Source organism: Leptopilina boulardi, unplaced genomic scaffold (genome assembly GCF_019393585.1).
Source record: "Leptopilina boulardi isolate dan_hultmark-lab unplaced genomic scaffold, ZJU_Lbou_2.1 LbouV2_41, whole genome shotgun sequence".
In the NCBI taxonomy this organism is placed as follows: domain Eukaryota; kingdom Metazoa; phylum Arthropoda; class Insecta; order Hymenoptera; family Figitidae; genus Leptopilina; species Leptopilina boulardi.
This window is the reverse complement of record NW_026137985.1, coordinates 1057899-1083676: the sequence shown is the minus strand read 5'-3', so window position 1 is coordinate 1083676 and position 25778 is coordinate 1057899. Positions and strand designations below refer to the sequence as shown.

The window sequence follows — 25778 nt, the reverse complement described above, 5'->3', positions numbered from 1 at the left end:
AGAAATAAAAAAGAAATTCGACAATTATCAAGTAAATAATTCATTTTTAATGTGCAAAAATAATATTTTGTATTAAAATTCAAACTCAGAAAAGAGCAACAGAAAATTCGTTCATTTGAACATTTAAAACTTGAGGAACATTTTCTATCAACACACTTTATAAAAATAAATTTAAAAATATTACTCAGATATTAAATGTATATTTACCGGTGTCCTACAAGTCGATCATAACTTGTGTTTTTTAAAATCTCATTACACTGCAAGCACTTTGAAACAGCTTTCGTGTCAATTATTTGTTTTTCAAAATTTAAATCGATCCATGGTATTTCTTTTCGTTTAAAAGTAGATTTTCTTTTCATTATGATTTTTTCACTTTTTTATAACTGTTTAATATGCACGTACATAAACTTAGCGAAACAACTTCAAAAACCAAAAGTCTTATATAGACCAAAATTTGCCGCTTTTTAGTCGCTAATTAGTTGTGAAAAAAAAAATTTTGTCGCTCTTCCATTTTTTTTTAAAATAGGGTGCTTTGCTAAGTTTACATAAAGTTAGCGAAGCACCCATTCTAACTCCGTTGTTTACAAAGATTCACAAAATTCTTCTTGACAGAAATTTGCCGTTTTTTTGCCGTAACAAGACCAAATAATTCATTTTCCAAAAACCCAAAAAATTAATTAAAAAAATTTAAAAAAAAAAATTTTTTAATTTCAAAAAAAAATTTTTTTAAATTTAAAAATAAAATTAAGAAAAAAATTTTTATACGAACTGTAAATGAATGTAAATTAAACAACTGCAGATGAATCACATAAGTACAGTAAAAAAAATGTAATTCATATAGAAAAAGAAAAACTTATTTGTTAAATTTTACATTAAACTAAATTAAATTATTTCATAAAAATTTAAAATCTATGCAAGAGAAAATACATAATCATAAATTATAAAAAAAAATTAATCAACTACTCATACGAAGAACTACTCAAACAAAAAAAAATATTCTTAAAAAAAATTAATTTCATTACCTCATTTCACTTACATATAACTAACTACAAAACTTTCATTAAAAATGTTAATTGTTATTAAAAATCAATTTTTTACTTCATTTTTGACGTTAACTTTTTTAAAACAGTATTTATCAATTTTAATTTGTCACGACAAAATCGAAACCAAATGAAATGATCTTAATAGTCAAAGCGACAAATTCCCCAAGTAAAATTTGAATTAAAAAAGTTAATTGATATTAAAAATCACATTTTCAATTTCGTTTCCGACTTAAAATTTTTTTAATCACTATTTATCAATTTTAATTTGTCACGACAAAATCGAAACCTACTTGAATACACTTAATAGTCAAAGCGACAAATTCCCCAATTAAAATTTTCATTAAAAAATATTAATTGTTAATAAAAATCACATTTTCAATTTCGTTTTCGTCTTAAAATTTGATTAATCCATATTTATCAATTCTAATTTGTCACGACAAAATCGAAACCTACTTGAATACACTTAAAAGTCAAAGCGACAAATTCCCCAAGTAAAATTTTCATTAAGAAAAATTAATTGTTATTAAAAATCACATTTTCAATTTCGTTTTCGACTTAAAATTTTTTTAATCCATATTTATCAATTTTAATTTGTCACGACAAAATCGAAACCTACTTGAATACACTTAATAGTCAAAGCGACAAATTCCCCAATTAAAATTTTCATTAAAAAATATTAATTGTTATTAAAAATCACATTTTCAATTTCGTTTTCGACTCAAAATATGTTTAATCATTATTGATCAGGTTTAATTTGTCACGACAAAATCGAAACATAATTGAATACACTTAAAAGTCAAAGCGACAAATTCCCCAAGTAAAATTTTCATTATAAAAGATTAATTGTTAATAAAAAACACATTTTCAATTTCGTTTTCGACTTAAAATTTGTTTAATCAATATTTATCAATTCTAATTTGTCACGACAAAATCGAAACCTACTTGAATACACTTAATAGTCAAAGCGACAAATTCCCCAATTAAAATTTTTATTAAAAAATATTAATTGTTAATAAAAATCACATTTTCAATTTCGTTTTCGTCTTAAAATTTGATTAATCCATATTTATCAATTCTAATTTGTCACGACAAAATCGAAACCTACTTGAATACACTTAAAAGTCAAAGCGACAAATTCCCCAAGTAAAATTTTCATTAAGAAAAATTAATTGTTATTAAAAATCACATTTTCAATTTCGTTTTCGTCTTAAAATTTGATTAATCAATATTTATCAATTCTAATTTGTCACGACAAAATCGAAACCTACTTGAATACACTTAAAAGTCAAAGCGACAAATTCCCCAATTAAAATTTTCATTAAAAAATATTAATTGTTAATAAAAATCACATTTTCAATTTCGTTTTCGTCTTAAAATTTGATTAATCCATATTTATCAATTCTAATTTGTCACGACAAAATCGAAACCTACTTGAATACACTTAAAAGTCAAAGCGACAAATTCCCCAAGTAAAATTTTCATTAAGAAAAATTAATTGTTATTAAAAATCACATTTTCAATTTCGTTTTCGTCTTAAAATTTGATTAATCAATATTTATCAATTCTAATTTGTCACGACAAAATCGAAACCTACTTGAATACACTTAATAGTCAAAGCGACAAATTCCCCAATTAAAATTTTCATTAAAAAATATTAATTGTTAATAAAAATCACATTTTCAATTTCGTTTTCGACTTAAAATTTGTTTAATCAATATTTATCAATTCTAATTTGTCACGACAAAATCGAAACCTACTTGAATACACTTAAAAGTCAAAGCGACAAATTCCCCAAGTAAAATTTTCATAATTCATAATTCATAAAATTTCATTAAGAAAAATTAATTGTTATTAAAAATCACATTTTCAATTTCGTTTTCGTCTTAAAATTTGATTAATCAATATTTATCAATTCTAATTTGTCACGACAAAATCGAAACCTACTTGAATACACTTAAAAGTCAAAGCGACAAATTCCCCAATTAAAATTTTCATTAAAAAATATTAATTGTTAATAAAAATCACATTTTCAATTTCGTTTTCGTCTTAAAATTTGATTAATCCATATTTATCAATTCTAATTTGTCACGACAAAATCGAAACCTACTTGAATACACTTAAAAGTCAAAGCGACAAATTCCCCAAGTAAAATTTTCATAATTCATAATTCATAAAATTTCATTAAGAAAAATTAATTGTTATTAAAAATCACATTTTCAATTTCGTTTTCGTCTTAAAATTTGATTAATCAATATTTATCAATTCTAATTTGTCACGACAAAATCGAAACCTACTTGAATACACTTAAAAGTCAAAGCGACAAATTCCCCAATTAAAATTTTCATTAAAAAATATTAATTGTTAATAAAAATCACATTTTCAATTTCGTTTTCGACTTAAAATTTTTTTAATTCGTATTTATCAATTTTAATTTGTCACGACAAAATCGAAACCTACTTGAATACACTTAATAGTCAAAGCGACAAATTCCCCAATTAAAATTTTCATTAAAAAATATTAATTGTTATTAAAAATCACATTTTCAATTTCGTTTTCGACTTAAAATTTTTTTAATTCGTATTTATCAATTTTAATTTGTCACGACAAAATCGAAACCTACTTGAATACACTTAAAAGTCTAAGCGACAAATTCCCGAAGTAAAATTTTCATTAAAAAAAAATAACAATTAATATTTTTTAATGAAAATTTTACTTGGGGAATTTGTCGCTTAGACTTTTAACCCAGACAGCACATAACATTGCGGCAATGTTGCGGCAATATTGGTGGGCAAATTTCGCAATATTGCCTTGTAACATTACAGCAATGTTGCCACAACATTAAAATGTCCCACCTTGCTCAATATTGCACAGTAAGCTTGCCACAAGGTTATGTCAAGGTTGCACCACAAGCTTGCAGCAATGTTGCACGGTAACATTGCCACAAGATTGCTCGGCAAGTTTGCATCGTAAGATTGGTGTAAGGTCGAATAGTAAGCTAGCTGCAAACTTGATGCTACAGAAAATTCTCGCCGTAGGCCATTAAAATAATTTTTTCTTCCATTAAAAAATAGCTAGATTTAAATGTTTTAATTCCATTTTTTATCCTATCTTTAATTTTTTTTAATTGAACAATTAACTAAAATAAAATTTAAATTATGGATATTTCCTTTTTTGAAGTGACGTTCAAATATTATATAGCCAAAAAACTGACAATAAATGTAAGAAAAGTACCTTCGGCGAGAATTTTCTGTAGCATTAAGTTTGCAGCTAGCTTACTATTCGACCTTACATGAATCTTACAGCAAGCTTACGATGCAAACTTGCCGAGCAATCTTGCGGCAATGTAACCGTGCAACATTGCAGCAAGCTTGTGGTGCAACTTTGACATAAATTGTGGCAAGCATACTGTGCAATATTGAGCAGGGTGGGACATTTTAATGTTGTGGCAACATTGCTGTAATGTTACACGGCAATATTGCGAAACATGCCCAGCAATATTGCCAAAACATTGCCGCAATGTTATGTGCTGTCTGGGAAGTGTATTCAATTAGGTTTCGATTTTGTCGTGACAAATTAAAATTGATAAATACGAATTAAAAAAATTTTAAGTCGAAAACGAAATTGAAAATGTGATTTTTAATAACAATTAATTTTTCTTAATGAAAATTTTACTTGGGGAATTTGTCGCTTTGACTATTAAGTGTATTCAAGTAGTTTTCGATTTTGTCGTGACAAATTAAAATTGATAAATAGTGATTAAAAAAATTTTAAGTCGAAAACGAAATTGAAAATGTGATTTTTAATAACAATTAATATTTTTTAATGAAAATTTTAATTGGGGAATTTGTCGCTTTGACTATTAAGTGTATTCAAGTAGGTTTCGATTTTGTCGTGACAAATTAAAATTGATAAATACGAATTAAAAAAATTTTAAGTCGAAAACGAAATTGAAATTGTGATTTTTAATAACAATTAATTTTTCTTAATGAAAATTTTAATTGGGGAATTTGTCGCTTTGACTATTAAGTGTATTCAAGTAGGTTTCGATTTTGTCGTGACAAATTAGAATTGATAAATATTGATTAATCAAATTTTAAGACGAAAACGAAATTGAAAATGTGATTTTTAATAACAATTAATTTTTCTTAATGAAAATTTTACTTGGGGAATTTGTCGCTTTGACTTTTAAGTGTATTCAAGTAGGTTTCGATTTTGTCGTGACAAATTAGAATTGATAAATATTGATTAATCAAATTTTAAGACGAAAACGAAATTGAAAATGTGATTTTTAATAACAATTAATTTTTCTTAATGAAAATTTTACTTGGGGAATTTGTCGCTTTGACTTTTAAGTGTATTCAAGTAGGTTTCGATTTTGTCGTGACAAATTAGAATTGATAAATATGGATTAATCAAATTTTAAGACGAAAACGAAATTGAAAATGTGATTTTTATTAACAATTAATATTTTTTAATGAAAATTTTAATTGGGGAATTTGTCGCTTTGACTATTAAGTGTATTCAAGTAGGTTTCGATTTTGTCGTGACAAATTAAAATTGATAAATACGAATTAAAAAAATTTTAAGTCGAAAACGAAATTGAAATTGTGATTTTTAATAACAATTAATTTTTCTTAATGAAAATTTTAATTGGGGAATTTGTCGCTTTGACTATTAAGTGTATTCAAGTAGGTTTCGATTTTGTCGTGACAAATTAGAATTGATAAATATTGATTAAACAAATTTTAAGTCGAAAACGAAATTGAAAATGTGATTTTTATTAACAATTAATCTTTTATAATGAAAATTTTACTTGGGGAATTTGTCGCTTTGACTATTAAGTGTATTCAAGTAGTTTTCGATTTTGTCGTGACAAATTAAAATTGATAAATATGGATTAAAAAAATTTTAAGTCGAAAACGAAATTGAAAATGTGATTTTTAATAACAATTAATTTTTCTTAATGAAAATTTTACTTGGGGAATTTGTCGCTTTGACTTTTAAGTGTATTCAAGTAGGTTTCGATTTTGTCGTGACAAATTAGAATTGATAAATATGGATTAATCAAATTTTAAGACGAAAACGAAATTGAAAATGTGATTTTTATTAACAATTAATATTTTTTAATGAAAATTTTAATTGGGGAATTTGTCGCTTTGACTATTAAGTGTATTCAAGTAGGTTTCGATTTTGTCGTGACAAATTAGAATTGATAAATATTGATTAAACAAATTTTAAGTCGAAAACGAAATTGAAAATGTGATTTTTATTAACAATTAATCTTTTATAATGAAAATTTTACTTGGGGAATTTGTCGCTTTGACTTTTAAGTGTATTCAATTATGTTTCGATTTTGTCGTGACAAATTAAACCTGATCAATAATGATTAAACATATTTTGAGTCGAAAACGAAATTGAAAATGTGATTTTTAATAACAATTAATATTTTTTAATGAAAATTTTAATTGGGGAATTTGTCGCTTTGACTATTAAGTGTATTCAAGTAGGTTTCGATTTTGTCGTGACAAATTAAAATTGATAAATAGTGATTAAAAAAATTTTAAGTCGGAAACGAAATTGAAAATGTGATTTTTAATATCAATTAACTTTTTTAATTCAAATTTTACTTGGGGAATTTGTCGCTTTGACTATTAAGATCATTTCATTTGGTTTCGATTTTGTCGTGACAAATTAAAATTGATAAATACTGTTTTAAAAAAGTTAACGTCAAAAATGAAGTAAAAAATTGATTTTTAATAACAATTAACATTTTTAATGAAAGTTTTGTAGTTAGTTATATGTAAGTGAAATGAGGTAATGAAATTAATTTTTTTTAAGAATATTTTTTTTTGTTTGAGTAGTTCTTCGTATGAGTAGTTGATTAATTTTTTTTTATAATTTATGATTATGTATTTTCTCTTGCATAGATTTTAAATTTTTATGAAATAATTTAATTTAGTTTAATGTAAAATTTAACAAATAAGTTTTTCTTTTTCTATATGAATTACATTTTTTTTACTGTACTTATGTGATTCATCTGCAGTTGTTTAATTTACATTCATTTACAGTTCGTATAAAAATTTTTTTCTTAATTTAATTTTTAAAGTTAAAAAAATTTTTTTTTGAAATTAAAAAATTTTTTTTTTTAAATTTTTTTAATTAATTTTTTGGGTTTTTGGAAAATGAATTATTTGGTCTTGTTACGGCAAAAAAACGGCAAATTTCTGTCAAGAAGAATTTTGTGAATCTTTGTAAACAACGGAGTTAGAATGGGTGCTTCGCTAACTTTATGTAAACTTAGCAAAGCACCCTATTTTAAAAAAAATTGAAGAGCGACAAAATTTTTTTTTTCACAACTAATTAGCGACTAAAAAGCGGCAAATTTTGGTCTATATAAGACTTTTGGTTTTTGAAGTTGTTTCGCTAAGTTTATGTACGTTTAATATGCTGTCAAATGCTGTGAGCAGGTTATGTTGACACTTTAACCATAAACATGTATAAAACTGGGTTTTATACAGTTTTCTACGTATTATACGTAGAATACGTATTATACGTAGAAAACTTGAAGTTGCGCGTAACTTCACATCTCTGAATATAGATGAGGGCCATCGTAGGGGCCCGCATGGATCGCCCTCATGATCGATTTGCAAAATTTTCTAAGTCCAAAAATCAAATATTTCAAAAAATTAATGTTTATAATGATTCAGAACAACGAAAAACGCGTTTTTAATAAAAATATATTTACACTTTTTTGAAAATAACACTCACACTTATGGCAATATAGATGAGGGCCATCGTAGGGGCCCGCATGGATCGCCCTCATGATCGATTAGCAAAATTTTCTAAGTCCAAAAATCAAATATTTTTTTATCACCAAAAAATTAATGTTTATAATGATTCAGAACAACGAAAAACGCGTTTTTAATAAAAATATATTTACACTTTTTTTGAAAATTCACCTGAGATGATTCATGATAATAATCATAAAGCATATAATTAATTATATTTTATAAATTGCATTTGATTGGAAAATATAATTTAATATCTTAACTTTAACTAAATGATGTTAAGCACTTTTCTTTGTTAGGTATTTTTGAAGTTTAAATAGCATCAAGAAGTTAGCATTCGTTTTGAAGTAGCGTGCGTAGCGTAGTTGGTAAAGCGTTAGACTCATAGTCCGTAGGTCGTAGGTTCGATTCCCCCCATGCGTTAGATTTATTTATTTCTCAGGTTTGCGTTTAATCATTAATTCTATGTATGAATTAATTGAAAAATGAAAATATCCGTTAATAGTATGCATAAATTACATATTTTTTAATTTTTTAATTAATTATTTTATTATTACTTTTAATTATATCCGACAGTTAATTAATTAGAACGTTAATTAATAAATTCAATTTGAGTAAGAATTTAATTTAAAATTGAATAATTATTAAATAAATATGTTATTTATTCATAACTTAAGCTTATTTATTATTAATTAACTTTTATTATTAATATTATTGATTAAAAAACATTATGGCAAACTTGAGGGCAAATGTGAGGGCCCATAAGGGCACCCGTAGGGGCGCCCTCATGGATCGCCCATGCGGGCGCCCTCATCGATGAGCATGTCGTTTCCATGAGGGGCCCCTATGGATCATCCATATGCGCCCCTCATGGCATGAGGGCGATCCATAAGGGCCCCCACTGGGGGCCCACATCACTTTTCCACACGGGTTGTTAAATTTCATAAAAATTTTAATTGAAAATGATTTGAAATAATTGAATTTGTGATGAATTTCATTAAAATTATTAAAAACTAGCAAAATTACATGTACGCAAGCGCGCGTCCAACTTTGGATTCAATGGTTGTTTTAAAATAATAATTACATATAATAATCGTGAATATCTTTCGTTCATTCTGTCCACATCTGAAGTTAGTATTTGTTATAGGTCTTTTGTTTTTTTTAAATGTGTTGTTTGACATTATTTTATGTTGGTTAAAATTTTTCAATGTTTTGACATTGTCATTTGTGCGGTCGTATTTTAATTATTAAAAATTATAAAATTGTTAGAATCGTGCAAAAAAATTGTGAGGATTGTGAGAAAAATTGATTCGATTGCTGTTAGATAAAGCTGCATAAGTTGATGGTAAGTTTATTTTAAAATATATAATCATTTTATCAAATTTCAAAAATTTATTTAATTAATCACGATAATTTAATTAATTTTAAAAATAATAAAAAAAATTTTATGTTATTTATTTATTTATATTATATTTATTATTTATATTATATATTACAAATTAAATTTTTTTTTCACAAAATATTTAAAAGTTATTTTTGTTATTATAATTAAAAAAATTTATATTATATATACATATAAATTTTTAATTTTGACTAAATATTAATTTTTTTTAATAATTTTAATTTTTAAATATTAACTTAATATAAAATTTTTTAAAATAATTTTTATTTAAAATAAAATTTAAATTATTATATTTTATATACCTATGTTACATTAATTAATTAATTAGGAATATTGAATAATATATATTAAATATTAAATTTAAATTAAATAATTTATAAATTATTTATTTATTAATTTAAATTTATTAATAATAATTATTATTTATTATTATATAATAATAAGAAATAAAAAATTTCATTTAATAACAAATATTTTTATTATTTTTTGGTTATAATTTTTTTTTGCAAAATATTTTTTTTTATTATAGGCAATTGAAAATTTATATATTTCATATAATAGATTAATAATTATTATTATTATTTATTATTATATAATAAAAAATAAAAAATTTTATTTAATGATAAATATTTTGATGATAAGATATTTTTACAAGACCTTTACTGATATATGTTATATTAAAAATTATCAATTTAAATTTTAAATCGAAAATTTTCTTGAAGAATTTCTGAAAAATTATCGACAGATATTTAAATATAAATTTTTATTAATTTTTTAAAAAGAGCAAATCACGCGTGCATAATTTTAGACGGTATTTTTGTTCTAAAATAATAAAATTATTTTAATTAATAAACATTCTGACAGACATACAATAAGACTTAAAAATTTTCAATCAGATCATTAAAGAAAATTGAATGAAAACTAGTATTAAAACTTCACTCCGTAACATCAAATTTTTTAATTTGATATTTGACCATTTTTTGAATGTTTTTTTTATTAATCCGACTAAAAATTGACTAATCTTAACTTATGACTGACAGAATTTTTAAACATTGCATTATTAATTTTATTATTTTTAAACAAAATATCGTGAGAGCATAAATTGTTTTTTTTTAAAATCACATACAAATATTTATTTATAATCTTTCAAAAAGATCAACAAACGTTTTTTTATAAATAATTAATTATTAAGATAAAATCATTTTTTCTACCTTTAATGTAATAAAACTTAATAAATAAAAATGATTAGAAAAAAATTTATTTTCTTAAAGTTTTAAAAATTAAATTTTTTAGAATCTTTGATAAAATAATTTCCTCGATATCATGTTTGAAAAATTATGGATTTATAAAAAAATAATTGAATTTATATATTTAAATATGTAAAATTTTGATTAAAAATAAAGTTGTTTTTCTACAGATCCTCCTTATATTTCGATCAACGATGTCAGCGACATTAAAAAACTGGAAAAAAATGTGGACAATGAATATTTGCGCAAGGGAATTGAGAGAGTTAAAAAAATAAATAAAAATCAAGAAAAAGAAGATGATTCAGAAAAAAAAATTAAATTAAATTAAAAAAAAAATTGATTATGATAAATATTTAAATAGAATTTAATTCAAGAAGCTGAAGTACACAACGTTTACCAAGAAATTTTTTTTAAAAGTTGTATATTAAGCCTAAATTATATATTAAAGCATTCTTCAAATAACTATTCCGCCTATGTTAAATATATGTAATTTAGACAATGTTTGATGATTTTTTATAATCTTTGAAATTATAAAAAATTAGTTTTGCTAAATATTTTTTTGTATTTTCTATAAATATTTTGTTGCAAATGAAAATTTTAAATTTATGTTTTTTTTCAAAAAATTTAATTAACTGATAATTAATAAATATTAAATATTAAAAAATTATGTAATCAAAAAGAAAATTAAATTAACTGAAAATTATGAATTGTATTTTAAAAAGTATTAAGCAATTAAAAAATATTTAAGAATTTTGAAAAAATAAAACCTAAAAATACTTTGTAATGTTTTAAACTTTAAACTTAAATTAAAAATTAAAATCAAATTAAAAATTTTTTAAAAAAGCAAACTATTTTTATATTGTTTACAGATAAAAAAATATAACAATTTAATAATTAATAATAAAAACAAATTAATATTAATAAATTTATGAATAATAATATAAAATAAATAATAATGAATAATGAAAAAATAATGAAAGAAATAATAATTATAAGTTAAAATGTTCTAATTATCTGTAATAATTATTATATAAAAAAATGTATATATAATATAATAAATTTATAAATAATAATAAAAATTATATAATAATAATTGAAACTTTTTTTTCTATAAATTCCAAGTAGGAAATAAACTGGTGCTGCACACAATGAACAATATTTTTTTTTTACTTTAAACTGTCACTTAGTATTGGGATCTGAAATCATAGGGAATTATGGGGAAACTGACCTCGTTGCGTCAGCCATCTTGATTTTTTATCTCTTTCTTCTACATATATTTTAAAAAGGATGAAACGAAAAATGGCTGACACAACGAGGTCGTCACCAGATGGCGTATCGTAGTATTTCAGATCCCAATATGACTTAATTAATGACGATGAATAAAAATATCCGTCGCGTTAACCATAAAATATTACGAAATCAAGAATTGTCAAAATTTTAGAAAAAACAAAAGAAACAAAATACGACTAACTTCAAGTGTGGACAGACGGAATGAATGAGTGAATGAATACGGAAATTATTATAGTTAACTAGCAAAATTAAACGCGCGAAATTAGGGATGTAATTGTTTATTATAAAGAAATTAATATTATCAATAATATTTTTAATTTATTATAATATTATTACATTGTTAATAATAATTCCTTAATTTTTATCAAATAAAAAAAAATATTTATTGATTTTTTTTGATTATCTGTCGATCATTTTTCAGAAATTATTCAAGAAAATTTTCGATTTAAAATTTAAATTGATAATTTTTAATATAACATATATCGGTAAAGGTCTTGTAAAAATTTCTTATCATCAAAATATATATCATTAAATAAAATTTTTTATTTTTTATTATTATATAATAATAAATTATTATTATTATTATTAATAAATTTAAATTAATAAATAAATAATTTATAAATTATTTAAATTTAATATTTAATATATATTATTCAATATTCCTAATTAATTAATGTAACATATATAAATATATATAAAATATAATAACTTAAATTTTATTTTAAATAAAAATTATTTTAAAAAATTTTATATTAAGTTAATATTTAAAAATAAAAATTATTAAAAAAAATTAATATTTAGTCAAAATTAAAAATTTATATGTATATATACCCGTGTGGAAAAGTGATGTGGGCCCCCAGTGGGGGCCCTTATGGATCGCCCTCATGCCATGAGGGGCGCATATGGATGATCCATAGGGGCCACTCATGGAAACGACATGCTCATCGATGAGGGCGCCCGCATGGGCGATCCATGAGGGTGCCCCTACGGGCCCTCACGTTTGCCCTCATCTTGCCCTCAAGTTTGCCATAATGTTTTTTAATCAATAATATTAATAATAAAAGTTAATTAATAATAAATAAGCTTAAGTTATGAATAAATAACATATTTATTTAATAATTATTCAATTTTAAATTAAATTCTTACTCAAATTGAATTTATTAATTAACGTTCTAATTAATCAACTGTCCGATATAATTAAAAGTAATAATAAATTAATTAATTAAAAAATTTAAAAATATGTAATTTATGCATACTATTAACGGATATTTTCATTTTTCAATTAATTCATACATAGAATTAATGATTAAACGCAAACCTGAGAAATAAATAAATCTAACGCATGGGGGGAATCGAACCTACGACCTACAGACTATGAGTCTAATTTTTTTTTTTTTTTCGTTTATTTGGAACAATTATAATACATTATACGTACAAACAAAAATAAAACTTCTTACAATTAACAAAACATTCGTTGTCGCAACGGACCGAAGTCAATGATACTCGTCGACTACCTGGATTTTTTTTTTTAACTCTTAAATCAGTCTTTATTAAATTTTAAATCACATAACAACGTGCCTTCCTTATACAGTAATATAATCATTCGGAGAGAAAGAAGAAGAATGCTTCGACAAAAACTCCGATAACATTTTAACACGAGAGAATAGCAATTACAGAACAAAATTTCATAGTTCTCACTTTCGCCGTTACTGAGCACTAGCCTAGCCACCAATAATCGTACTTCTTAGAATTTTTATTAACAAAATAATTTTTCTTTGGCTTAACTACCGAATATTTTAAAATGTCAGGATTTTCCTGCACGTCCTTTTCATTATATATAATTTTTCTGTCCCATGAGTGCCTTACCCTGTTGAAAATTCCGACCTCGTTTACGACGTCGTATTCTAAGTAGTTTGCGACGTAGTAAACGACGTAGTAAACGAAGTAGTAAACGACGTCGTAAATGAAAGCGGAATTTGGGATAGCAAACTACGTCGTTTACTACGTCGTTTACTACGTCGTTTACTACGTCGTTTACGATGTCGTTTACTACGTCGTTTACGATGTCGTTTACTACGTCGTTTACTACGTCGTTTACTACGTCGTTTACGATGTTGCAAAAATTATTTTAATATTATTTATTTAGTAATTTAGTAAGTCCAATATCCAATATTAAAAATTTTAATAATAATTTAAAAAATCAATAATTTAAAAAAAAATTTATTTTTATTATTTTTTTATAGTTATTATTATTATTTTATTTTTAATATTTAAATTAAAATAAAAAAATGGTCATCAAAATATTAGTGAAACCATTTCTTCCAAAAAAGAATTTGTCTCAAATCCAATAAAGGAGAGACATCGGGCAGAAAAAAATTTCGACAAAAAAAAAATTTTCGATCACTGCTTATATACCAATCTAAAGGCACCTCAACTGCGAGAAACAGTTATGATGTTCGCCCTCCCTGTGGCGTTGAGCGAACTTAAGTCCAGAGCTGAGCCATCAGCGCAGCGCGGAAACATTTGAAAAATTTGATTTTATTAGATATTTTATTTTATTTTAAATATGACAAATAATTAACTTAATAAATAATTAATGTCATAAATAATTATTAATAACATAATGTCATACTTAATAATTCGTTAATTAATTATTTTTAACGAAAATTTGACAAAAACAAAATTTGTTGGCCAAAAAAAATATTACCATTAAAAAATAATTTTTTTGTTAAAATTTCGTAGTAAAAAAAATTTTTTCAAGACAATTATTTGTGACCTAAAAAAATATCACGATGAGAATATAATTAACAAAAAAAATTACTCGTAGCACAGAAAAAATTTCACCATGAGAAAATAATTTTTTTTAAATTTTATTTGTAAAAAATTTATTGGTAGCTCAAAAAAAATATCACGATGAGAAAATAATTTTTTGTCAAATTTTCTCTGTAAATAAATTAATTAACTAAATAACGTACCGTAAAACGGGGTTATTTCGCTCATTGCGGGTAAATTCGCTCACCCACTTTTATGCTTTATTTCAGCTTTAAAATAAAGTTTAATACCTATATTAGCAGGTAAAAATGTTAAATTTGTTAATAGAAATACTAAATTTTAGTTTTTAATCAAATTTAAAGCAAAAAAATGGGTGAGCGACTTTACCCGCACTGAGCGAAATATCCCTGTTTTACGGTAATTATTATAGTTACTTAATTTTTTACTACGAAAATGTAACAAAAAAATATTTGTAGAACAAAAATAATATCAAGATGAGAAATTTAATTATCTTTAAATTTTCTCTGTAAAAAAAATATTTTGTGGCCTAAAAAAATTATATCACGATAAGAAAATAACTTTTTTGTCAAATTTTCTCTTAAAAACAATTAATTCACTAAATACCGTAATAAATCGTTAATTTTTTTTACTACAAAAATTTACCAAAAATTTATTCGTAGCACAAAAGAATATCACAATGATAAAATAATAATTTTTTTTCAAATTTCCTTTGAAAAAAAAAATTCGTGTTTTTAAAAAAAATCACGATGAAAAATAATTTTGTTGTAAAAATTTCTCTGTAAAAAAATTTAACAAAAAAATTATACGTAGCACAAAAAAATATTACGATGAGAAATTTACTTATTTTAAAATTTTCTCAATAAAAAAATTATTTGTGGCCCAAATAAAATATCACGATGAGAAAATAATTTTATTTGTCAAAATTTCTCTGTAAAAAAAATTAATTAAATAATTATATAATAATAAAATGTTTGGTCTGTCTTTCTGTCCTAACTTGAAGTTGGCCTTTTCTGATTTCACGTATTTTTTTGAATATAGTAATCTTATGACGTGTCAAATTTTGACAATTCTTTTTCTCATTTTTGCCAAAGTTGTATAATTGTGTTTCCAAATTTCGGAATAAGTTTCTTTAAAATTCCAAATTCGAAAATTCAATTCACGAAGCTGAAGTACACAACGTTTACCAACGAAAATTTTTTTAAAGTTATATATTGATTCAAAAATTGTATACAAATACAAAAAATTTATAATGAGAAAAAAGATGCGCCAGGAAATTTCGTACAAGATAGTAATTTGAAAAAAATTTATTTTTAAGGTACCAGGGGCCAACGATTACCTATTAAATATTAATTATAAAAACACAGGCCTCGAATCAACTTAAAGACACAAAACAGTCGTTTTAGTCGATTTATATTCCAAAAAAAAGTGGATTTGTTTTTCATTTTAACAAAAATATTTTACAGATTTTTAAATAAAAATTTTTTTTTAATAATAATCCTTTTCGAAGGGTTAAAGTTGAAATTTTTAGAAATAATTAAATTTCAAAAGATATAGTTAATTTTCAAACAATTATTAAATTTTACAGATCTAAAAATAATTTATCAAACAATTTTTGGAAAACATTTTTTAAATTTAATTGAATTTTCAAAGATTTAAAATTGAGATTTTTGAAATTAATTGAAACTTTAAGTGTTTTGTAATTAAAATTTTAGATGATTTCACTAAAAATTTATTAGAAAATGCGGACAAAATACAATAATTTGAAAATCATTTTTAATTGAAAAATGGTTTCACATAGTTGAATTTTCAAAGAATATTATTAAAATAGTTAAAAATAATTGAATTTCCTTAGAGTTATAATTGAAATTATTAAATTTCAAAAAAAAAAATTTCGATGGAAAATTTTAGAAATTTTAGATGCTTTTAAATTCAAATTATTGAAAATTCAATTAATTTTGAATTAAAATTTTTGAGAATAATGAAATTTAATTTTGATTTTAAATTTGGAAAATAATTGTACTTCAGTTCATTTTGAATTAAAAATTTTGGGAAATACTTGAATTTTACTTGAAATTTTTTATAATAATTTAATTTAAGTTCATTTTTGATTGAAAATTTGGATAATTAATTTTGAATAGAAATTTTAGAAAATAATTGAATTTTATTTCATTTTAAATTGAAAACTTGGTAAATAATTAAATTTTAAATTGAAAATTTTGGATAATTATTGAATTTTAATTGATTTTGAATTAAAATTTCGGGTAATAATTGAATTTTAGTTTATCTTGAATTGAAATTTTTAAAAAATAATTCAATTTTATTGTGATATTTTTTTTTAAATTATAAACAATTGTTAAATTTCATAAAAATTTTAATTGAAAAATAATTTTGATATAATTGAATTTGTGATGTATTTCATTAAAATTATTAAAAATAATTAATTTAGTGAAGAATCATTTTAGTTCAAAATTTGTTAAATAATTGAATTGAAGAAGATCTGAAGAAGATCTACATTTTATACCAAAAAAAATGTATTTTATTTACATTTTCTTTTCAAATGTAAAAAACAAGTCGCATTTTATTAAAATAAGTTGATAAAAGTCGTATTTTTGAAAAAAGTCGGAAAAAGTCGTATAATCCGAGGCCTGTAAACATATAATTTTCATTATTATCATTTAATATGTTATAATATTCTAATAAATTAAATTATTATTAATAATATTAATCTTTAATTTCTTTATAACAAATAATTAAATCCTCAATTTGGCGCGCTTGCGCGCGTTTAATTTTGCTAGTTAGCTTAATAATAAATTAATTAATTTTTTTATTACGAAAATTTAACCTGCTAATATAGGTATTAAACTTTATTTTAAAGCTGAAATAAAGCATAAAAGTGGGTGAGCGAATTTACCCGCAATGAGCGAAATAACCCCGTTTTACGGTACGTTATTTAGTTAATTAATTTATTTACAGAGAAAATTTGACAAAAAATTATTTTCTCATCGTGATATTTTTTTTGAGCTACCAATAAATTTTTTACAAATAAAATTTAAAAAAAATTATTTTCTCATGGTGAAATTTTTTCTGTGCTACGAGTAATTTTTTTTGTTAATTATATTCTCATCGTGATATTTTTTTAGGTCACAAATAATTGTCTTGAAAAAATTTTTTTTACTACGAAATTTTAACAAAAAAATTATTTTTTAATGGTAATATTTTTTTTGGCCAACAAATTTTGTTTTTGTCAAATTTTCGTTAAAAATAATTAATTAACGAATTATTAAGTATGACATTATGTTATTAATAATTATTTATGACATTAATTATTTATTAAGTTAATTATTTGTCATATTTAAAATAAAATAAAATATCTAATAAAATCAAATTTTTCAAATGTTTCCGCGCTGCGCTGATGGCTCAGCTCTGGACTTAAGTTCGCTCAACGCCACAGGGAGGGCGAACATCATAACTGTTTCTCGCAGTTGAGGTGCCTTTAGATTGGTATATAAGCAGTGATCGAAAATTTTTTTTTTGTCGAAATTTTTTTCTGCCCGATGTCTCTCCTTTATTGGATTTGAGACAAATTCTTTTTTGGAAGAAATGGTTTCACTAATATTTTGATGACCATTTTTTTATTTTAATTTAAATATTAAAAATAAAATAATAATAATAACTATAAAAAAATAATAAAAATAAATTTTTTTTTAAATTATTGATTTTTTAAATTATTATTAAAATTTTTAATATTGGATATTGGACTTACTAAATTACTAAATAAATAATATTAAAATAATTTTTGCAACATCGTAAACGACGTAGTAAACGACGTAGTAAACGACATCGTAAACGACGTAGTAAACGACATCGTAAACGACGTAGTAAACGACGTAGTAAACGACGTAGTTTGCTATCCCAAATTCCGCTTTCATTTACGACGTCGTTTACTACTTCGTTTACTACGTCGTTTACTACGTCGTTTACTACGTCGCAAACTACTTAGAATACGACGTCGTAAACGAGGTCGGAATTTTCAACAGGGTAAGACATGATACAGAATAGGTACCCTTTCCGAGTTTAGAATAAAACCATTTTTATCTAAATAGATAAATGTCTCGGGTGGCAGATATCCTGCCGTGACTAACTTTTTTAAACATCCCATATCCTTCGCATAGGGAGACGAGATGAGCGGATTAGCCGGATTTTTGCAAGCATTCGAAATATGATTTCGAATGAGCTTAACAATAAATCCGTCGACTACAGCTACATCTGCCATCCCGTACAACCTTGCGTTAGATATATACCTCTCATAGCCAGACTCAGCGCTTCTATACCTTCCGAGACAGGCCCGTAAACAACTACGCTCAAATTTTCTTACTTTTTCCATAGTTGAGGGTGATATTCCATACCATATCTGGCACCCATAGGTCAGAATGGACCTCACTAGTAACATATAACATATTATTTTGACTCTTGGTGCCAATCTTGAGGAGAAGAACAATCTCCTGTGACTAAAGAAGGCGGCTCGCGCCCCCTGCAGTGCCTTCTCCACGTGCTCATTAAACCTGAGTCTATCGTCTATATATAGGCCCAGATATTTAACTAATCTTTTGTGTTTCAGAGAATCATTATTCCCCCCAGAATCCTCAATTTTAAACTCGCGCCATACCTTTAAATATTTCCTATCCCACTCCTCTGTCAATGGTCGAAATAGTATCGTTTCACACTTTTCTGTATTGCATGTTAATTTCCATGCTTTAAAAAAGCTACAAAAATTATTGAACATTTTTTGCAGTTCTACTTGAGCGGCAAACATACATTTATGTCTCATATAAATTACTAGGTCATCGGCGAATCCTATGCCCTTTGCATTTATACTCACATTTAGACCATAAGCTTGAAGAATTTTACAGATATATACATTAAATAGGATAGGCGAATTCACTGCCCCCTGTTGAAGACCATTTAGGAGAACATGCTCGGCGCTAACAGCTTCATCTGATAAGTGCACATACATTTTTTTATCTGTTATCATTTTATATATTATTTTAATCAGGTGAGCTGGATAGTGCTCCATTATCAATCTAAACAAAAGGCCCTCCAACCACACGGAGTCAAACGCCTTCTCAAGGTCTATTAAACACGCGGCCACGACTTCCTTCTCAGCCAACGCTTCACTTATATCAGAAGTAAATTTAGTTATCGCGTGAATCGTCGAATTTTTGCTACGAAAACCAAATTGCTCGAACGGTACAATCTGATTTGTCAGTGTATGTTCTGTGATTTTTATATTTATTATTCTTTCAAATAGTTTTCCTAAGTTTGGGAGTAGACTGACAGGACGATAACTCGATACTAAACTCGGATCCTTATCTTTTTTCAGCCAAGGTACAATTTTCGCCACTTTCCATTTCTCTGGAAAATAGCTGTTATTTAATAAATTATTAAATACACACACTAGATTTAATACAAAATTTGAGGGTAACTTCTTTAACGCTATGTTTGGGATTTTATCAATGCCTGAGGATTTTTTATTATTTAATTTTTTTAAGATTGTCTTTAACTTTATGTATGTGCAAAAAAAGTTTTTATCTATGTCAAATTTTGGGTCTGTGGCGAGATTGTTCCTGCTGAATTCTACTAATGCTGGAGAATTAATATCATTCAGTCCCTTTTCCTCTCGGAACTTATTTGTTATTTTGATAACAATTCTTTCTAAGCCTTCTCTACTAGATACTCTCTCCCTGTTGTTTACATTAGCTAAATAATTGGCTAATGCATTAGCCTTATCTATTAGATTTGTCAATATATATTTATTATCATAAATAGGACTATTATTATTTAAATTTAAATTCTTTTTTACTATTTCATTGTCTATAGGGACTAACAAACTTGAAAATGTATTATTATTATTGTATTTTTTAAAAATCGAATTTAACTGCGGAAACATATTTTCATTACTGTGCGGTGTTATTTTTGAGATTTTATTTTGCCAGTAGTCATTCACTGATTTATTGAATTTATCCTGCAATTGTTTTTTTACTTTTTTAAGTAATACTTTAAGAATATCCAATGAGGTTTCGTTATAAAATGCTCTATATTTTAATCTGTGTAACAACGAGAGAAGTCTAGATTTTAAAAGCTGTAATCCTTTTATCTCAGCATTCAGATAGCGTTCTATTGAATCTCCTTGCTTATGATAAGGAGTTGTATTCTTCAATTCGTTTACTATACTTGCCGTTATGCCTGATATATAATCGTCAAGTTCTTGATTTGACAAGTTTCTGTTCATTGGAATTCTTAAATCTATTTTCTCAATATTTTTTTGAAATTTAATCCAATTTGTTTTTCTAAAATTTAAATGTTCTGTACTTTCATTTTGACTGAACAGAAACCTATCCATATTTTCTATCCTGACGATCATATATAAGGCCTTATGGTCACTGTCATATGGAAGTATTTTTATTTTGTCATTAACTAAATTTAGTATTTCTATTCTTGAATCATATAATGCCAAATCTAGATGCGAATTAGCTGATGGATAAGTGGGTGCTTGTGGCCCTGTTAATACTGCTCTATACTGGATTTGTCTATCTAAATGCCATTTATATAAGTTCGCTTCCCGATTGTTTATAACTCTATCTGACCACGCTGTATGCCTCGAGTTTAAATCCCCTGCCAGTATATAATAATTATTAGGCAAATTCAAATTTAGTTCTTCAAAGATTAGATTCAGATCATTAATATAAGCTTCTTTTATATTCCCTGGTGCATATGCACTTATTATAAATAAATTATTTTTGTTTTGTAATTTTATTTTTAATACTGAGGTTTCTATTGTTTTCATTTTTGTTTGACAAATCAGATTCACATGTTTGACTGCTATTTGCTTCCTCGTCAATATTGCTGTTCCCCCTCCTTTACCCACGATTCTATCATTCCTGTAAACATTGTAATTTTTAAAGTATAGTTTGTGCATCTCTTTTAATTTAGTTTCATTTAATAAAGCAATATCTACTTTTTTAGAATTTAAAAAGTGCAACAAACTATACCTTCTATGATTGGCCACTATTGAATTGACATTGATTGAAATTATTCCTATTTTATTTAATTTAAAAGTTTTTTTTTATTTTTTTATCTAGATTATTTACTGCCATTGTTATTATCAAGTTTCTGGAACAATAGATCGATTCTTTTGGAATTTTTATTTATGGCCTCTTTGACTCCGCCTAGCTGGAGGGACATATACATTTTCATTTGATTCATAAACGAATCCAAGATCACGTTTAGATCTCCTGCTAACGATTTATTATTATCTGTTATCTCCTCTGTATCATAATTATTTACTATATTTTTTGTTTGTTCTCTAATCTCGCTCGATACTATCAACATCTTATTATTGTCTTTTTGTAACACGGATTTCGATGTTATATTTTCAACTGGCTCTCTATACAATGCGTCTCTTTCTATTTCCTCATTTAATATTCCTCGATGTGTTTCTGAACTATTATTATTATTTAACAAATTTAACGGATTTTCGATTTGTGGTATCATTTGTATAATTTTTTGATTAGTACTATTGTTAATATTCTTGACGACTGATGCGAATGATTTTGAAGGATCTACTAACCTTTCCAAATGTCTAATTTTTCTTTCTCTAATTAATTTTATATTATTAATTTTCTCCTCGTATTTTTGTTGAGATTCTAATAACGCGGGACAACCTCTATAGGACGCAGGGTGGCCTTTACTTTTACAATTTACGCAATATAAGCTATCTTTTTGTTTAACGCCAATCTGATGGATCTTGCACTCTCCCGGCTTATGGTCCTCGCTACATTTAACACAGCGGTATTTCATACTACAATATTTTGAAACATGGCCGATGCGCTGACAATTATAGCATTGTATTGTGTTCTTTGGAACTATTTTTTCCCAACGTACCATTTGATTCGCTCTACGCTTAATCGCAGTTAATTCCAAGTTATTACTTTCCCCTGTTATTTTTACAAAAAATGCATAACCCCCCCTGACTGATTTAAAAAAATCCTTCAAATTAATTTTTTTTATACTTAAAATTTTTACTTTTTTCAGTTTTAATTGATTTAATTCGTTTTCTATATCTTCTCCCTCAAACCCCTCTGCGATTCCCTTCAATAACCAAGTATAAACTTTCTCTTCATTCGGAGCCTTTGTATGAAATTCGATTTTATTGTTTCTTAAAGTATCGAAGACCGTTCTAAAATCTTTATAAGAGTTTACGTATAAGGCTAGTTTGTTTTCGCTTAAATTTTTAAAAATAAAATTCTGTATTACAATGACCTTAGTTAAAATTTCTGCTATTGTTTTTAACTTACTGTTCTTCACTATAAACGGTGGTAGTTGTGTGCGGAATTTACCCTTAGCTGTTACGTTGTTTATTTCGTCCTCTCCGACCGAATCTTCCTCGATGGCGTCCTCCGTTGCTCCGAAATCCCCTTCTTCTTCCACTATAGAATTATCCTCCTCCCTCTTTCTCTTCTTATCATTTTCCTTCCTCGGTGACTCTACTTTATCCTCGTCCGCAGATTCCGTTTCATTTTTCTTGTTTTCACTTAATGCCTTTTTTCTTGGATCGTGCTTCAGATCCTCATTTTTATCTATATTATTATTTATTTGTATTGTTCCATTTTTATCAGATTTTTCATTAAACTTATTTCGATCTCTTTGACTATTTTGATTGTGAAACTCGGAATTTTTTTCATCTATATCATTTAATAATATTTCGTTGGATACGTCAATTGTTTTTGTTTTTCGGGATGTGTCATCCGTTGTCAAGTTGCTTGTCAGCATTGTCGATTCAAATATTTTATTTATATTATTCGGTGCTGGTCTTTCCTCACCATTGTCCATCTCCATTGGTATTGTATCCAGTGATATTGTTTTTGCCTGTTGAAGGTCGAAAGTCGTCACTTTTTCCTTAGATTGTATTAACGCTGGTTTCGATAATTTATACGAATTTTCAGGTGCTAGCTTATTTAATATCATTTTTAATATTGTTGTGTCCACTGATAGTGCTGATAAATCTTTAATGTTTTTTGATATTTTTGCTCTATCTTTTTTTATGGTGCATCTTGTAGATTTCGTGGGTAGGGATAGCTTTTTTGACGATGTTGAATTTAGTTTTGCCGCCATTTTCCTCTATATATATATAATCTTTCCACTTCACTTCCTCCTTTACCAGAGATTTCGAGATGGTTGTTGATTATGCACTCCCATATACACTTAATCCTTTTTTATTGTGATCTACACTACCACTTTTGTTTAGTTATTTTTTCACTTTTTAATAAAATTTTGTTAAATGAGCAAACTCTCATATCTCGCAGCACTTAGTACGAACACGTTTTCTTATGTAATGATCTTTCAACTATCAGAGCAACAAATCACTAATTAAACTGGATAGGGCTGCAGAAGCACTAGTACTATTCTTGACAAAATATTTCAAGAATGCCAGCCTCCTTGCCGAATTTTTCTTTTTACACTATCTAATTAATAACTAAATTCAATTTTCACAGTGTGAAAATAGATATAGTTCCGAGTTCACCGACTGGCTGTCGTCGACTCGACTATGAGTCTAACGCTTTACCAACTACGCTACGCACGCTACTTCAAAACGAATGCTAACTTCTTGATGCTATTTAAACTTAAAAAATACCTAACAAAGAAAAGTGCTTAACATCATTTAGTTAAAGTTAAGATATTAAATTATATTTTCCAATCAAATGCAATTTATAAAATATAATTAATTATATGCTTTATGATTACACAGCCCCACAAAAAAAAAAAGTATCATGTACTTTTGACCGGAATACCCTAACCCTATGTATTTTGACGCGCTGAACACGAATCCGAAGTCCGTTTTGCTCCATCACGTCAGGATTTTTTTCTAACCTCAAAAAACATGTCGGATTTTGTGAAGTAGGCGATTTTTTTAAAAATTGATGTATTAACTTCAAACTTGGTATCTGGGGGTTTTTTGTGTCGCTGATTACGAATCTGAAGTTAGATTTTCAAAATCCAAAATGGCGGATCCAATATGGCGGACGAATTTTGAAAAAATTTTGAGATTTACTTCAAACTTGGTATCTAGGGGTTTTTTGGGTCGCTGATTACGAATCTGATGTCAGATTTCCGAAATTCGACATGTCTGATTCAATATTAAGGAATTGTTTTTAAAAAATTGTCAGATTATTATGAAATTTGGTATCTACAGGTTTTCTAAGTTGCTGACAAGTAACACTAGGGAAGTGCCATACGACGATTTTTCTGAAACTTGGCAGTTTTGTAGTTTTTTAAAAACAATTTGACACGTATGTTTTGTTTTTCCGCAAAATATTCGTAATCAGCGACCCAAAAAACCCCCAGATACAGATAATGGCGTATCTAATATGTCCGATAGAAGTCCATGTTGGATATGCCATTTTGAATTTTTCAAATCTGACATCATATTCGTAATCAGCGACCCAAAAAACCCCCAGATACCAAGTTTGAAGTAAATCTTAAAATTTTTTCAAAATTCGTCCGCCATATTGGATCCGCCATTTTGAATTTTGAAAATCTAACTTCAGATTCGTAATCAGCGACACAAAAAACCCCCAGATACCAAGTTTGAAGTTAATACATCAATTTTTAAAAAAATCGCCTACTTCTCAAAATCCGACATGTTTTTTGAGGTTAGAAAAAAATCCTGACGTGATGGAGCAAAACGGACTTCGGATTCGTGTTCAGCGCGTCAAAATACATAGGGTTAGGGTATTCCGGTCAAAAGTACATGACACTTTTTTTTTTTTGTGGGGCTGTGTTATTATCATGAATCATCTCAGGTGAATTTTCAAAAAAAGTGTAAATATATTTTTATTAAAAACGCGTTTTTCGTTGTTTTGAATCATTGGAAACATTCATTTTTTGTTGACGAAAAAATATTTGAATTTTGGACTTAGAAAATTTTGCTAATCGATCATGAGGGCGATCCATGCGGGGCCCCTACGTTGCCCCTCATGGATTCGCCATATGGATCAGCCCTCATGGGCCCCCGCCGGGGGCCCCGAACTCTTGAGGGCAAGATCGTGGCTTTTTCCACACGGGTAATATAAATTTTTTTAATTATAATAACAAAAATAAATAAATATTTTGTGAAAATAAAAAAAAAATTTAATTTGTAATATATAATATAAATAAT

The 25778-nt window shown here is 25.9% G+C and overlaps 1 protein-coding gene across 1 annotated transcript in view; it reads right to left on the bottom strand.

Annotated features, from left to right (window-relative positions):
• LOC127289479 (dynactin subunit 2) overlaps nucleotides 1-25778 on the bottom strand; it is a 58752-nt gene that overhangs the window by 31920 nt on the left and 1054 nt on the right. The gene's annotated exons all lie outside the window — the stretch shown is intronic.